Source organism: Desmodus rotundus, chromosome 6, assembly GCF_022682495.2.
Source record: "Desmodus rotundus isolate HL8 chromosome 6, HLdesRot8A.1, whole genome shotgun sequence".
NCBI lineage: Eukaryota > Metazoa > Chordata > Mammalia > Chiroptera > Phyllostomidae > Desmodus > Desmodus rotundus.
In genome coordinates, this window is record NC_071392.1 from 88255661 (window position 1) to 88270045 (window position 14385).

Consider the following 14385-nt stretch of genomic DNA (forward strand, 5'->3'; position numbering starts at 1 on the left):
AATATTTTCTAATTTAATCCTATTCGAACTTCTGAGTTATTTCCTTCTGATTTTTGGTGGTCGAGTGGAGATCATTTAGGTTTCCAAGTATATTTATCTTAAAAATCTGCACACACATGTTGTAAACACCTTTATCTGTGGGGATGTTGTAAATAAGGAAGTCTCCATATTTTACTCGTATTTTAGTCCGTAGCTGCTAGGTTAATCTTCTCTAATCATTCTATTTCTTACTCTATAAACTCCTGAAGTTCACACTTCCTAGAAATGCAGTCCTTCCTGAGCTGCTTCAACCAGTTCCTCTTGTCTGATCTCCTGCATGCTAGATGCTGTTCCTTAGGGACAGGCAATCCATTTGTCCATTCAACAAATATGCAGTGAGTGTTTACAGTCTGAGGACTCAAAGATAAAAGGATGTAGTTCAAGTACGTTCAGCTGTGTGTTCAAGGAGCCCAGGAAGGGGCAGAAATCAGGTTAACACAATGGCCTCCTAAACTGCCAAACTTTTATTTTTGACTCTCCCTTCGAGTGGCCTTGCCATCCATTTCTATACGTGGAAACTTTCCCATGAAGCTTGGCCTAATCCTCTCAAAAGAAGGTAAGCCATTCATTCCACAGTTTATTGTCTTTTTTTTTAATATACTGGGCAATATCTACTTACTTTAATATTTCTCAACATATACCTTCTAACAATCAGTATCTCTGAAGTCAAGGACAATAGTCCCAATACTTCCTATGCCCCACAATTACCAGAATTTGCAACTACAAGATAATCACATACCTGTTGAGTGAGTAAAATCATTCAAATTTAATTGAAGGCAGAATCATTCTTATTTTCTCTTTAATCATTCACCTCAATACAGACGTAGGAGGCAAAAGCTACCATTTCTGTCATCCTTGACTGACTGCAGTATATACAAAATCAAATGATTCAACTAAAATAAAAAAAAACTTTCAAAAGTTTTATAGCATATTTTGTACAATTTTATATTGAATGAAATTTTCCCTTTTATAGGGGAAAATAAAACACTTCTGTTGAAAATTAATAAAGGCATGATTATTTTCTCCATAATATATCTATACAATTTTGTTCATCATTAAACTCTTTTAGTTCTTTCTTTAAAATTATTTCAATCTGTTTTTTTCATAAAATATTAAGTAATAAAACTTGAACACTTACTTTTAAAAAATGACTATAACCCTGACTGGTGTGGCTCAGTGGATTGAGCACCAGCCTGTGAACCAAAGGGTCACTGGTTCGATTCCCAGTCAGGGCACATGCTTGGGTTGCAGGCCAGGTCCCCAGTAGGGGGCACTCTAGAGGCAACCACACATTGATGCTTCTCTCCTTCTCTCCCTCCTTTCCCCTCTGTATAAAAAGAAATAAATAAAACCGTTATAAAAATGACTATAAAATTATAAATAAGTGCTCTGTCTGCTTGGTTGGAGCGTCATCCCGTGGACCAAAAGTTTGTGGGTTTGATTCCCAGGCAGGGCACATACCCAGGTTGGGGGTTCAGTTCCCAGTTGGGGTGCATACAAGAACACAACAGATCAATGTTTCTCTCTCACATCAGTGTTGTCTGCTCTCTCTCTCCCTTTCTCCCTTTGTAAAAGCAATGGAAAACAAAAATGTCCTCATTGAGGATTTTAAAAAGTTATAAATAATTGAATTTTATAATTTTTCATCTATAAGATTGTATAAATTTGCACTCCTACCAAAATGAAACTTACCTTTTTTACTATAAAACTGAGTAAATACAAATTAGCTTTATTCCTCAATATGGATCATTATACATAGCTTCCTAGACACATCCAAAAATACGTACTTGAAATAAGAAGTATAATGAAGGTGATTAAATAACTAACTTCAAATTTAATCACTTCGAACATTATCTTTATAATATTATGCCAAATATGTTAGTGATACTTAGCTAAATTTCAACATGTTATAATCTACATAAATTTATTAGTGATAGCTGTACTTGAATTTCAGATAATGCATTAAAAACTTCTGCATAGGATGAATATTAAAAATATTATTCTTTCAGTTCAAAATTATCTTTTCAAAGGAAAAAATAAAATAATATGATTTAAGTTCTTCAGCAGGCTGAATGTGAGTCTTTCATTCCTAAAACACTGACTTAAATCAGAGATGATAAATCTTGCTGAGAAAGGATGTCTTTCTTATAGTAGATACTCAGTAAATATGCGATGAAATTAGGCAGCAGACCCTCACAGTTTTATTGGCGGTACTCCTTATGTTTATACCGATAAGATACATTAATCATACAGAATGCATTTTCATCTGGCACCAAACTTCTGCGAGAGAGAGAGAGAGAGAGAGAGAGAGAGAGAGAGAGAGAGAGAGAGAGAGACTTGTTCTGCCTTCTTCAGATCTCATTTTGTGACATTCTGGAGCTAAATTATAGTTTTGATTATTAAGTGCCTAATTAAAGAAGAAGAATTATCCTAGTTTGCCTCCTAGTATTGCTGCATCGACCCACCCGCAGCAGGTCCACCTCACACCACACACCAGGCAGTTACCATCCTGATCAGCTCTCCTGGTTTCTCAGCATGGGTCTGCCTTGGAATATGCCAGTTTGAATGCTAAATGTTCTTATGAGTGAAATCACTTAGGACTCCTTCCTTGTAGGGATGATATTAAGCTTTGTTAATCAGAGTGGAAAATGTGAGTGTTTACAGGGTACTAGAAAGAGCCCTCTCATCAAAAGTGGAGACACAGCCCAAAGAAAAGATTTGTTCTCGAAACCTGCCGGGGTAGCAGAATGAACCAATTCAGCTTCGCATAAAAGAAAAGGGACCCTGCAGTGAATTCAAGTGGACTCTCTCCCCTTATTTATGATAGCAGTAATGTTTCATTGTTTCCCAATGAATGGAGCTAATTGTAAACTATTTCTTGTGTCACTGTGCGTTTTGTTTGAGTTGAAAAACCTCTGCTAAAACCAACAAGAAAATTAATAGTGAAAAGAGGGGCCTGGTGTCTAATTTCTGTTTGCTTTTGAGAACTGGTTGGGAACAAATAAACAGCCGAGGAGTTGTAGAGGAGAACAATAACAGAAAGCCTTTTCTGTCTTTGCACAGTGCAGAGCCAAAACCCGAGGTCACACACCCTCCGGCAAACCTGCTTCGTATTCAGGCATCTGTTACCAGGACCACAGCAATTACTGTTTGAAGTCTGCTCAAAAAAAAAAAAATGCAAAGGGCCTACTGAAATGCCAGCATTTTCATTTTGTTTTGATGACTTTCTCAAAGAATAACAATGTTCAGCTTAGATTTTTTTTTCAGTGTAGTGCCCTTTCAGAAAGAACATTTTCTCTTTTAAAAGCCGCACAAAGCTCAACTGAAGCAGTTTCATTGTTCTCCCTCTCTCATGAAGCTAATAAAAAAGACTAATGTATTACTTAATGAAGCTATTCGTTGCTTAATAAAAATAAGAATTAGTAACAATAACTGTTAGACTCCCATTAACCTTATTTTCCAGCTCGCACATAGAAGTTGCTTAGATGTATTATATTTCTACCATAGTTTGCTTGAAAAAATAATAAAACTACTGGGAAATTTGAATTTCATTTAAAAAGTAAGATTTTTTTCATTGTTATTTTAGAAATTTGAGTTAAAGACCTGTGTTAAACACGGCTACTAAAATCTCGAGTTTTGGAAAGTGCCGGTACTGGCAAGTGGCAGCTCTGCAGTGGGAGAAAATCTGTTACGCGCAGTCCGCCAGCCTGGGTCTTATCCCCACGTTTGCAACTTACGGTGTGATATTTGCAAGTCTACTTTGTGGCTTCCGATTTCCTCATTTGTTCCTTTTCAAAACAGGAAGTAGCTGGGGCTACCTACAGCCAGAGCTACTAGTGCTTTGTTTATCATGGTCACATGTACATTTATTTCATCAACGTTCACAGCAAAGGCTGATAAAAAACCAATATGATCAACCTCTGGTGGGAGATTTTTATAACCAATTGTAAGCATTCATGGTAGGCAGCTCCCAACGTCACTCCCCTAGATGCAGATGAAGTCACCAAATTTAGTAAAGTCTCTTTACTGAAAGCTTATTTGAAAGATTATTCTTCTTTAAAGACATTAAATGTATTAATCTATTCAAGGCCCTGGCTGGCGTGGCTCAGGGGATTGAGTGCTGGCCTGTGAACCAACAGGCCGCTGGTTCAATTCCCAGTCAGGGCCTGGGTTGAGGGCCAGGTCCCCAGTTGAGGGTGTGCAAGAGGCACCCAGTCATTGTTTCTCTTGCTCTCTTTCTCTCTAAAAATAAATAAATAAAAGCTTTTAGAAAAAGAATCTGTGCTCTGTAAGGTCAGGAACTTTGATTTTGATGCAGCCGAGTATGTAGGGCAGGGGTGTCAAACTCATTTTCACCGGGGGCCACATCACCCTGTGGTTGCTTTCAAAGGGCCAAATGTAATTTCAGCTCCTTAATGGTTAAGGAGTACTTACATTTATACAGTCCTAAAATTATTTCAGCCCTTTGAAGGCAACCATGAGGCCGATGTGGCTCCCGGTGAAAATGTTTGACACCGCTGATCTAGGGCATTGCATAGCACCTAGTATTAAGTCAATGAATGAAAGAACTCACTGAATATATCCTCTTTCACTATACTCCTGGGATGATGTAGTTCATGGCTGTATTCCTCATGAATGTTCTTCATGAATATATTCATTCAGAGATGAAACCTGTGACCCTTAGCTTTTGATAAATTGAACAATCCATAAAACGCTAATCTGTTCACATTTATTGAATGTGCGTAAAAGAAGAATGTATTCAGATTCATAGAATATATTCAGGAAGAATATTCCTTAACACAATTACCTGAAAAATGGTACATGGGATGCATTTGGTGACTCAGTCATTCATCAGTTGATTCTTTGGAGAATTATTTTTGATCGATCCAGTTTTAGAGCATCGGTTTTTGGTGAATTGACACACGGCCCCTTTTCTTGACTCTGATAAGTGAGATCATGGACAGGTGGGCTACTGGCATTTGGGGTTCACTACCCTATCAGCCTGTGGACTCAGATGTCCCCCATGAAATCTCTGTCAAAGGATGGATGGGATCCCCTTCTTCAAAGGAAGAAAAGTCACAGGTCAAGGTCAACTTCAGACCAAGAGCCAGTTACTCAGCTCATTCTGGCTGACTGTTTCACCTTTTCTCCTTGGTACTCAGAGAACGTGGCTTTCACTTGGGGACGTGTTAGTGTGTGAGTATGTAGGATACTTACTGAAGATAACTAGACACAGAGGAAGAGAGACGGAGTTCAGCTGTTAGCGTTAGTGTGTGCTCTGTATTTAAGTTACAAAATATAGATACAGTGTGCTCAATAAAAGTATATCATCTTACATAAATACAGAGCATACAAACGTATGTTTAAAGAGTGTAATCTATATAAATCACTAACCAGCCACTTGAATTTCCTTTCTCAAGTAATATAGCCCTTTCAAAGTTATAACCCCAGCCATCCAAGGGTTTGGCCTGCCATGGAGAATCACTGGCATTGTGAGCTACAGCTTCCAATGAAATTATTCTCTCTCAGGTAGCGGAGAGCAGAAGCAGAATGGAGAACCTTTCAACTAAATGAGCTAGGATGGTGGTGAGCCTGTAAGATGTGAACATTGGAACATTTAAGCCACTTGGTTATACCTTTGTATCTGAGATATACAGACATGGTGAGTTCAATAAAATGGGGAAGAAAGCTTAAGAGAGTACTTAAAATGAAGGCAAGATGGTAGATTCTATAACCTTTAGAGGGAAAGTCAATGTTTTCATGTCACAGGGGTGTGGGGGAGGTCACGGTTTAGGATTTTTTGCTCTATGAATTTAAATAGTTTGCATTCCCTTTATCTGTGAGACACGAAAGGGTTGTAATTATGGTTGATAAGTTAATCAAGGAAAGGAAAACCCTACATTTAGAAATGAAATTAAACATAATTTTAAAAGTGACATCACCTTTTAAAGCCCTGAAGTCCCCTCAGAATTTTTATGTCTTTCTCTACCTTAACATAGTCCCCCAATAGTATCTTTTATTTTCTTATATATGACACTTCATCTTATATTAATGGAATTGATAACTATCACTTTTTCTAAATTACTGTTGCTTTTATATTCTATAGTTGTGTGCATATTGAGTAAGTTTTTGGTGGCTTCTGTACACATCTGTCTCATGGCCTGAAATATAACAGTGACTGCAACATTTTCCACATCGTTAAGGTATTTCAATGAGGTTACATATTACATAGTCTTATCTTGATTTATGAACTTTTAGGGATATATAGTCATGGCTCCTTTTATTGGCTCTTTGCTTTATTGTGCTACCCAGATGTTACATGTTTTACAAATCGAAGGCAAAACCCTCCATCAGCAAAAATGTTAGGGCTTCCTTTATTGCAACGCTCACCGAGACAGTCTAGAGCCGAATCTAAAACATCTCCAGTGTAATCCCGCACACCACACCTGCAGAAGGTGCGTGCGTCATGAAGGCCCGGCTCCCTGCGTCTATGTAACTAGGACCAAGACCAAGAGACGAAAAATTACCAGTCCTCCAGATTTTGCTTCTGAAGTCAGGAATTGACGCTAACTAGAGGGTCGCTCATCTCGCAACCAGCACTTGCCCATGTTCTATGGGTAACTTCTAACGAAATGTAGCTGTGCTATATGACAAGAAACCACGACATCTGTAGATCTTATGAGGGTTATCTTTAGATAGGACGTGACTGCCTATAAGAAAACAGTCATTGTTCATCCGTAGCATAGAATTTCAGTGCTCTGAGGTGTCTAATCTAACACAGCTTCCCTCAGCTAATTCCCTCCATGGGACACGCCTGGGTGGCCTCTTCCTCTTAACCCTGGGTTAGTATTCCAGAGCTTCTCTGCCGTAAGGTGCACATGCACTTGCCCAGCCCTTACATCTACCTTCACCTTCCCTTTCAGGCCTTGGGGTGCTTCTGTGGCACTGGCTTTGCCTCTCTGGGTCGTCTGCCCTCATATGCTCCCAGGTCTCCCTGAGGTCCCCATGGCTGCCATATCATGTCCACTAAGTTCAGACCTTCAATGGCTCCCTCTGTCGTCAGCGAGAGTCTTCTCTTTGCGTCTCAGATGAAGTCTGTTCTGTCTACTTTGGGTAGAGTCACCCATCAGGGCAAGGGCGGATTCGTAGAGCCAGGTAATCATTCCAGCAATGCAAGTATTTTTTGTCATTAATGTGCTCTACGTGACTTTATCAAATCAATATGTTGCCAGTGGTTTTCTGTTCCTCTCTGCAGCACACGAATGTGTTTCCATCTTATTTTAAGTGTCTACAGCTGTGGGGAACCTTGTCATCAGCTGGTACGGATCGTTTATTTTAGTGGTAAGAATTTCTGGGCCAGAGAGGCCAAGTGATTGTCTCAGGTGACATTACTGCCTCTGCTCCCCAGAGTCTAACACTGCTGTGTCATGTGTCACGCAGTGAGTGACATTTCTGGGCACACATATATGCCAGTGCACACTCAGCTTACGTATATAATACTGGTCCATGAAACCATACCAAACAGTAAGTCGGTGGTTGTTAAAATTTATGCTGTTATAAAACATTAATTTTTAAGCTATTAGTTTTATTTTTAATCTTGTCTAATATGTATCACATTCAGGTTAAAATCCACAAGAAGAGATGAATAGAATAAATGTGTAATATATATATATATATACACATGCAACTTTAGTCATACAAATATTATTTTAATGTGCTCACCTATAGCATTTTTGCCACTAAAAACTAGGGACAGTACCAAAGGGCAGGTGACACTCCAAATGGATTGTTGCTGAACTGAAGAGTGCAGAAGAAGTAGTTCGTAAATGCATGGAGATGTGCCCTTCATGGCTCAATGCCCACAGCTGGAGCGAACAACTGAGCCGAAACAGCTGAAGCTGCCTCCCCTGCTAGGAGTCACAGAGTAGAAAAAGTAGGAGAGAGTTTGCAGAAAAGTAGCTACTTGTGAAAGGTGGAGCCTGATTTTTTTTTTACCTATGTCTGTGGCCTAGGGACATTACTTAGGCCCTGCTTTGAGTCAAGGTCAAAAATTATTCAGCGCCAAGTACAAAAACGGAGTTCTATTCAGGGGCAGTAATTCAGAATTGTCTGAAATGAGAAACTGTGGTTCCATTATGTATTTTATGATGTAATTTAAAAATAATGATTTATACTGAAAGGATTGTACCTGAGCGTAATATTTTAATACCTCTCTTCCACGCCAGGGCTCTGGTCACAATCACAGTCTGAACTCATGAATTCCGAGCCCCCAGGTGGCTGGAAAATCTCTCCAACATAACAACTGCACTCTCATCATAGTTATCCAGGATACACAGGGGTAAACGCCTCTGTTTAATCAAACCCGCTTAAATTCACAGTCCTCTATGGTGAATATGAAACTGCCACTTTCCAAAATATTTAAAAGAAAGTGGGGAAGTTCATGATGTGTACTGTTTTAAAGAAAGCCGGCCTTAAATTCTGACAGTTGTTCATTTTAAGCTTTGAATTTGTTATCAAAATTTAGAAAAAGGAGAAAATCGATTCAGAAATTAACCTAAAGTAAATTGCTGTCATCCTCATTGATGGTATTCCCATTATTCTTTCTCTACGCTATTTTTAATGTTATTTCTTTAACACTGAGATGACAGAATTGAAAAATAGTCATCGACCAAAACTGACACGTACCTGTCTTTTCTGCTTAACGTGCTTTGGGGACAACGAGGGGACCATGTACTCTGCAGTCACGCTAATGCTCACTTCTCGAGCAGCCATGAAGACGGGCGGCCAACAGGGTTTGAACTGGACTACGGAAGACAAGCGGACGCCCACACTTGGGATTACGGCTTGCCAGTGATCTCCAGTTGGGTACAGAAATCATCTCATCTACATTCTGCCTTCTCTGTGTATTTTTTTTTTCCCCTGTGCCCTACAACTCCAGTTTATGAGATATAGGGAAGTGTGTCATGGAAATTATAAAAACGTATGATGGAATATTCAAATCTCATCAGATGGCACAAGAGGCAAACTTCTTGAGGCCAGGAATCATCTTAGTTATTTTTATACGCTCTGCAGCGTTTTTCACAGAGGTGTGCCCTCGGAAAAAAAGCAATTGATGCAAATGTCCTTGCCATTCGAACAGTGTTGCATTCCTACAAATAAGAGTGATTTTGTTTCTTTAGAGAAAGCTGTAAGACACTGGGTTACAAATACATTTTAGCAAGTAGGTGAATTCACAAGTAGTGAATCAACAGGTGAGGGTGAACTGTATGTGAAATGCACAGATCTTAAAAGTGCAATTCAGTGGGTGCATCCAACCTCCAGTCAAGATACAGAAGATTTTCATGACCTCAGGAAGTTTCCTTGTGCCGATTCACAGTCCATCCCGACCTGACCCTTCTCCCCTAGGCAACCACCGTCCCCATTTCTATCACAAGAGATTAGTTTCACCTGTTCCAGAATTTCACATAAGAGGCTCCATTCAGTCTGTTGTATTCTGGGCCTACATTCTTTTCTGCAAAACAATGGCGTTTGTGGCACTGGTTCACATTTTTTTATTACTTAATGGCACTCCCTTGTTGGAACATACCCTGTGTGGATATGTAATTATTTCCAGACGAGATCGGGCCCGTTCAGGGTGGTATGGCCATAGACGGAAAAAAAAAAAAAAAAAAAAAGCCAACAACAAGACACTTTATTTTTGTCTTTTGGCTTACCTTAGTGTCTTTGTCAAAAAATAATGGACCACATTGTGTGGATCTATTTCTGATCTCTTTGTGGATTATTAGAGCTTTAGAGAAAATCTGTAAGTTATGTGACATGTCTTCTGATTTTGTCTTCCTTTTTAATTATTTTGAATATTTAAAGTTTTTTTTTAATATTTCCTTATATAGTGTACAATCTTGTATTTCTTTTCCTACAAAGACCAATATTGGGATTTTGACTAGGACTGCATGGGGTATTTATAATCTCCATTTATTTAGCTCTTAATTTCCTCGGCAATATTTGGAGGTTTCAGTGTGGAACTTTAAAAGTTCCCCAAATGACTCGAATGTGCAGACAATGTAATAAAATCTATTAACCTAAGCTCTGTCTTTCTCGGATTCTGGATGCCTGAAAGGAAAGAATACAACCCATCCCTAAGATTCTACACACAGTGAGTGAAGGGTCCTTCCCAGCAGCTCATGAAAAAGCTGTGAGTGTGCTCTCCCCAGTGTGCTTGGCTCCTGAAAGGCTCCATTCTAGCAGCTCTTCCAGAAAAGACATGTTCCGAGGCGACATCTGTCTATACCTCTTCAGAAAAACATTAGGCAGATTTTTCAGTTAAAAAAAAATAGAAGTGTTTCATGCCTGCCTGAGCACCTTATTCCGTGTTCTGTCTGGTTGTATTTGGCCATATATGGAAGGTGATTGGGATTGGCTTGTAGAAGTGAGCAGGGTTAAGTTGGATCAATTTCCTAACAATAGGGAACTTCTATGGACAGAGAAGAAATAGTACATGGCATATTTATGTAGAGATGCCTACTTCTGTCTACGGCCACAGCACCCTGCACGTGCCCAGTCTCATCTGAGATGCCTACTTCCTTTTCCTTTTTACTGCATAAATAGATAACCGATAACTTATGAGATATATTATTACCATATCAGAAAACAGCATAACTGCCTAAAGATGGATTCATATTCTAGGAAATTTTTCTCTCAGGATTGAATGTTGAGCAGAAGACTGAAAACTCTAGTCACTGTGATTTTATTTGAAGCAATATTCCAACAGATGTTACTTCTTCATTTGCTACTATATTTTAAATACTTTCTTTTTTTTTCAATATGCATTAAAACAGTCTTTTCTTCTTGTCTCTAATAAGAGCAACATCTGTTTCTTCTAGTTCAATCAAAGCAGCCACCTCAGGAGTCTCACTTAAAAAATAATGCCATCAGAAAGACAGCCTAGATGGAGCGCGCTTCATTAACATTTTACATTTGCATACGAAGCACGCTTTCCCAACAACTATAAGTTAGGGAGATGTTAGAGAAAATATTATAAAACAGCTTAGTTATCTAATGAAAAAAATTAAGACCAGAAGCTGGAATATGGCTTCAAAGATAGTGATTTTAGTTAAAAATTGTTTGTAAAAATACAGGTCTCCTTTTGTATAATTGAAAAGTTTTCATCATTAGGATGTAGGGAAGAATTGTAGCTGTCTATTATAAAGTAACACCAAATGATCTTTCAGTTTAAAATTAAGTCAAAACTGTTGCAATAGTGTATGCTTTTTAAAAGGCAAATGCTTTGGAAAATATATACGCTGGTTTATTTCAGTCTCCTCACGTTAGTCACCATGAGAAAAAAGCATTGCTTGAAATGGGGTTTAATTTTTGAAACTATTACACAGACATTCAAACCCACATCTATTAAATAATCTAGTTTTAAGCAACACATTTCGCTCAAAATTGCTTTAAAAATTGTTGACCCTGATATTTTTGAAATTTCACAATTTATTTTTTTCTTTTTTAATTGAATGTATTGGGGCGACATTGGTTAATAACATTATACAGGTGTCAGGTGTACAATTCTATAATTCATCACCTGCACACTGTATTGATGTTCATCAATACTGTCACATAAGGTAAGATTGACAAGAAATGTAATATTTTGAGCTACCTCCCCAAATATTCAAATTCCTCACCACTGCGATTACACTGTGGAATGAGTACTAGGGAGGAGGTTATTTGTTCATAAAGAAAACCAGTTTTAATCACTTCACAACAGCTGATGCTTGTAGAATCCAAGCACAACAACTCCAGTTGATGTGTAGAGAGCCAGGCTCCCTCACAGAGTAATAAACAATAGCTAACATTCATTGAGTGCTAATTGTGTGCCAGGCCCTGTTTGAATGGTAAGGCATACCACAGTCCTCACGAGAACCCTATGGAGCAGACACTTCTGTCACTCCCACTCCACGGAGAAGGGAATGGAGGCTTAAAGAGGTTAACTGGCGGAAGGCCCAGCCATTAAGTGAGCAGAAATGAGATTTGTCCCCAGATGTCTGACCTCAGAGTCCATGCCCTTGACCATCGCTCTATTCCGTTCCTCGGAGGGTGACTGTGTAGGTCAGACACCCCTGTTCTAACCCCGCTCAGTCTCTTAGACGGGCATGTTTCACATGTGCCTGACGAGACTATCACCCCAAAGATACGGCAGCCCCTCCCATTTTCCCAGCAAGGAAATTAAGAGGACCTTTTGACTAACTTGCATATTTAAACTTTTAGTGCTGTAGGTGAAAATGTCTATAATATTTACCTAATTACTATGTGCCTTTAAAATTATATACATAAATACTTTAGAAAGTTTATGTTCCACTCTCACCTTTGGGAAATGATTTTGTTCTGATTGTTTTACATGCGGCTTTAACATCAATGTCCCCGTCGTAACCTTGTAACACATCCGGCACATTTTTTCAGAGCAAATCATCTTCACCTCTGAGCTGTTTGAATACAGGAGTTCTTTCCCATGTGTCCTGCTGACCCTGGGCATGTTTTTCTAAGCCTCGAGTGCCTGTTAACGTAACACAGGACACTTTTTTCCAGCGGTCAAATGTGGCTATTCCTAATGGCCACAGGGTTAAGACTTGTTACACAACTGCCTTGTTGAGAAGGCTGTGTATAACAGATACACCAATGTTTGTAACTGTGAGGTTCGTAACCCCCAGAGAAAAAGTCCTCAACTTAAGTCTCGGTTTCCTGTTCTGTAAAATGCGACGAACCAAAGAGCCTTTATTTTTTGATCTAGTAATACAGATATACTGCTTCCTAATTGCCAGGCTCCATTCCAATGCTGTTACAAACCCTATTCATCTATTCTTCTAAAGACACCTGTAACGTGGGTACTGTGGCTTGAATTTTAGAGAAGAGAAGCCTGACGCACAGAGAGGTGAAGTAAGTCGCCCAGGTTAGCAAGGGCAGGAGCAAACAGCACCCTGGCTCCTGGGGCGGCCCTCTGATGTACAGCATCGTTTTCTGGTCTTTTGGGGACCTCGCTGCTCACTGTTGAGAAGAGGCAGGGCAGTGATGCACGCAGTGTGTGCAGACAATGCTGTGTCCGTGTGAGGTGTGCAGGAAGTTTGAGACATATGAGACATGGGTCTCTTTTTTAAGTTCGAGAATATGCATTCTTTTAAAAAAAAAAAATCAGGCCAGTCCTGATCCACTGTCCAGTCATCGAGAACCTTCCATGTCACGGGTGCGGGTCCCTGGTGGGTGTCTGCCTTCCCGGGGACATGCATTGGCCATAGAAAAGTGAGCAGAGGAATAACACCTCTTTAACAGCTAATGGGAAGTGCTGCTTTAGTACTGCCTAGTGATGTGTTCTTTGTGATTTACGGTCTTCGTTATCCCTAATAAAACTTAGGGTAATACTACATGTTTCCTGAATCAATGCGTCGGTATTTATTGTAAGTTTATGTCTTACATCAATGATCTGATCAGCTGTGGTAATCTGAGTGCATTCCATGGGGTATTGAGTTCCACAAACTCTTAGATAAAATTAATGTTTCGTTTCATATGAAATAAAAATTACTAAATAATATTGTTAATTTTAAAAATGCTTTAAAGAGGTGATTTCTTATAGCTTCTCTGAAGCAAAAGTAATTCCGTGTCTTCCTAATGGCAGATGATCCAGGAAGTGATAGAGGGAAAGCGCACTAGACAGTCCGTCTGCAGGGGAGGTCATATACTTTTACTGTAGTCGGCGCTGCCTACACAGTTGTTCTGGCCTCCCTCTCACGGGGAGAGTGGACGCAGGGGTGCAATATGCTGAAACTTTGGCACCCTCTTTTTTCTCACTGTACATGTCGACAGCGAGTTCTGAACAACGGGGAAACTGCTGTTTGAGTGTCAAAAGGTCCAGCCGAGGGTCTTAGTTCTACACACTAACAACGGGACAGCATGTGCAAGAGCGCCGATCCACTCATAAAGTGAAAAGAGTGGACAGAGTTCCCTTTTCTCAGAGTCCCACAGTACAGGGAGATGATTTTAATAAACACTCCTGAGCCCATGCTAATATGCCTTGGGGGAAATGCTGGAATTTGCTTCTCAACCCTGTAGTATAAAATTCCCATTTGAATCAGAATTTGAAGAAAACAAATCAGTGTAAGAAAATAATGGAAGACCTGCGGCATGTGGGGTGTTCCAGTACAACAGCGCAAATGCCGGGACTTGGTGGCACCTTGGTGCACTTACGACCCTGGCACGGCATGAGTCAAGGACACCCCCGGGGACTGAGCTCCTGCCCAGCGGTGGTAGCAGGTGGAAATGCACGTGTGCCCGTGTGCTCGTGGTGTAAGGGAACTCTGA

General features: G+C 39.7%; 1 protein-coding gene across 1 annotated transcript in view; it reads left to right on the forward strand.

Moving 5' to 3' along the window:
• The window catches only part of CNTNAP2 (contactin associated protein 2), a 1617197-nt gene that overhangs the window by 854436 nt on the left and 748376 nt on the right, over positions 1-14385 (forward strand). The window lies entirely within an intron of this gene.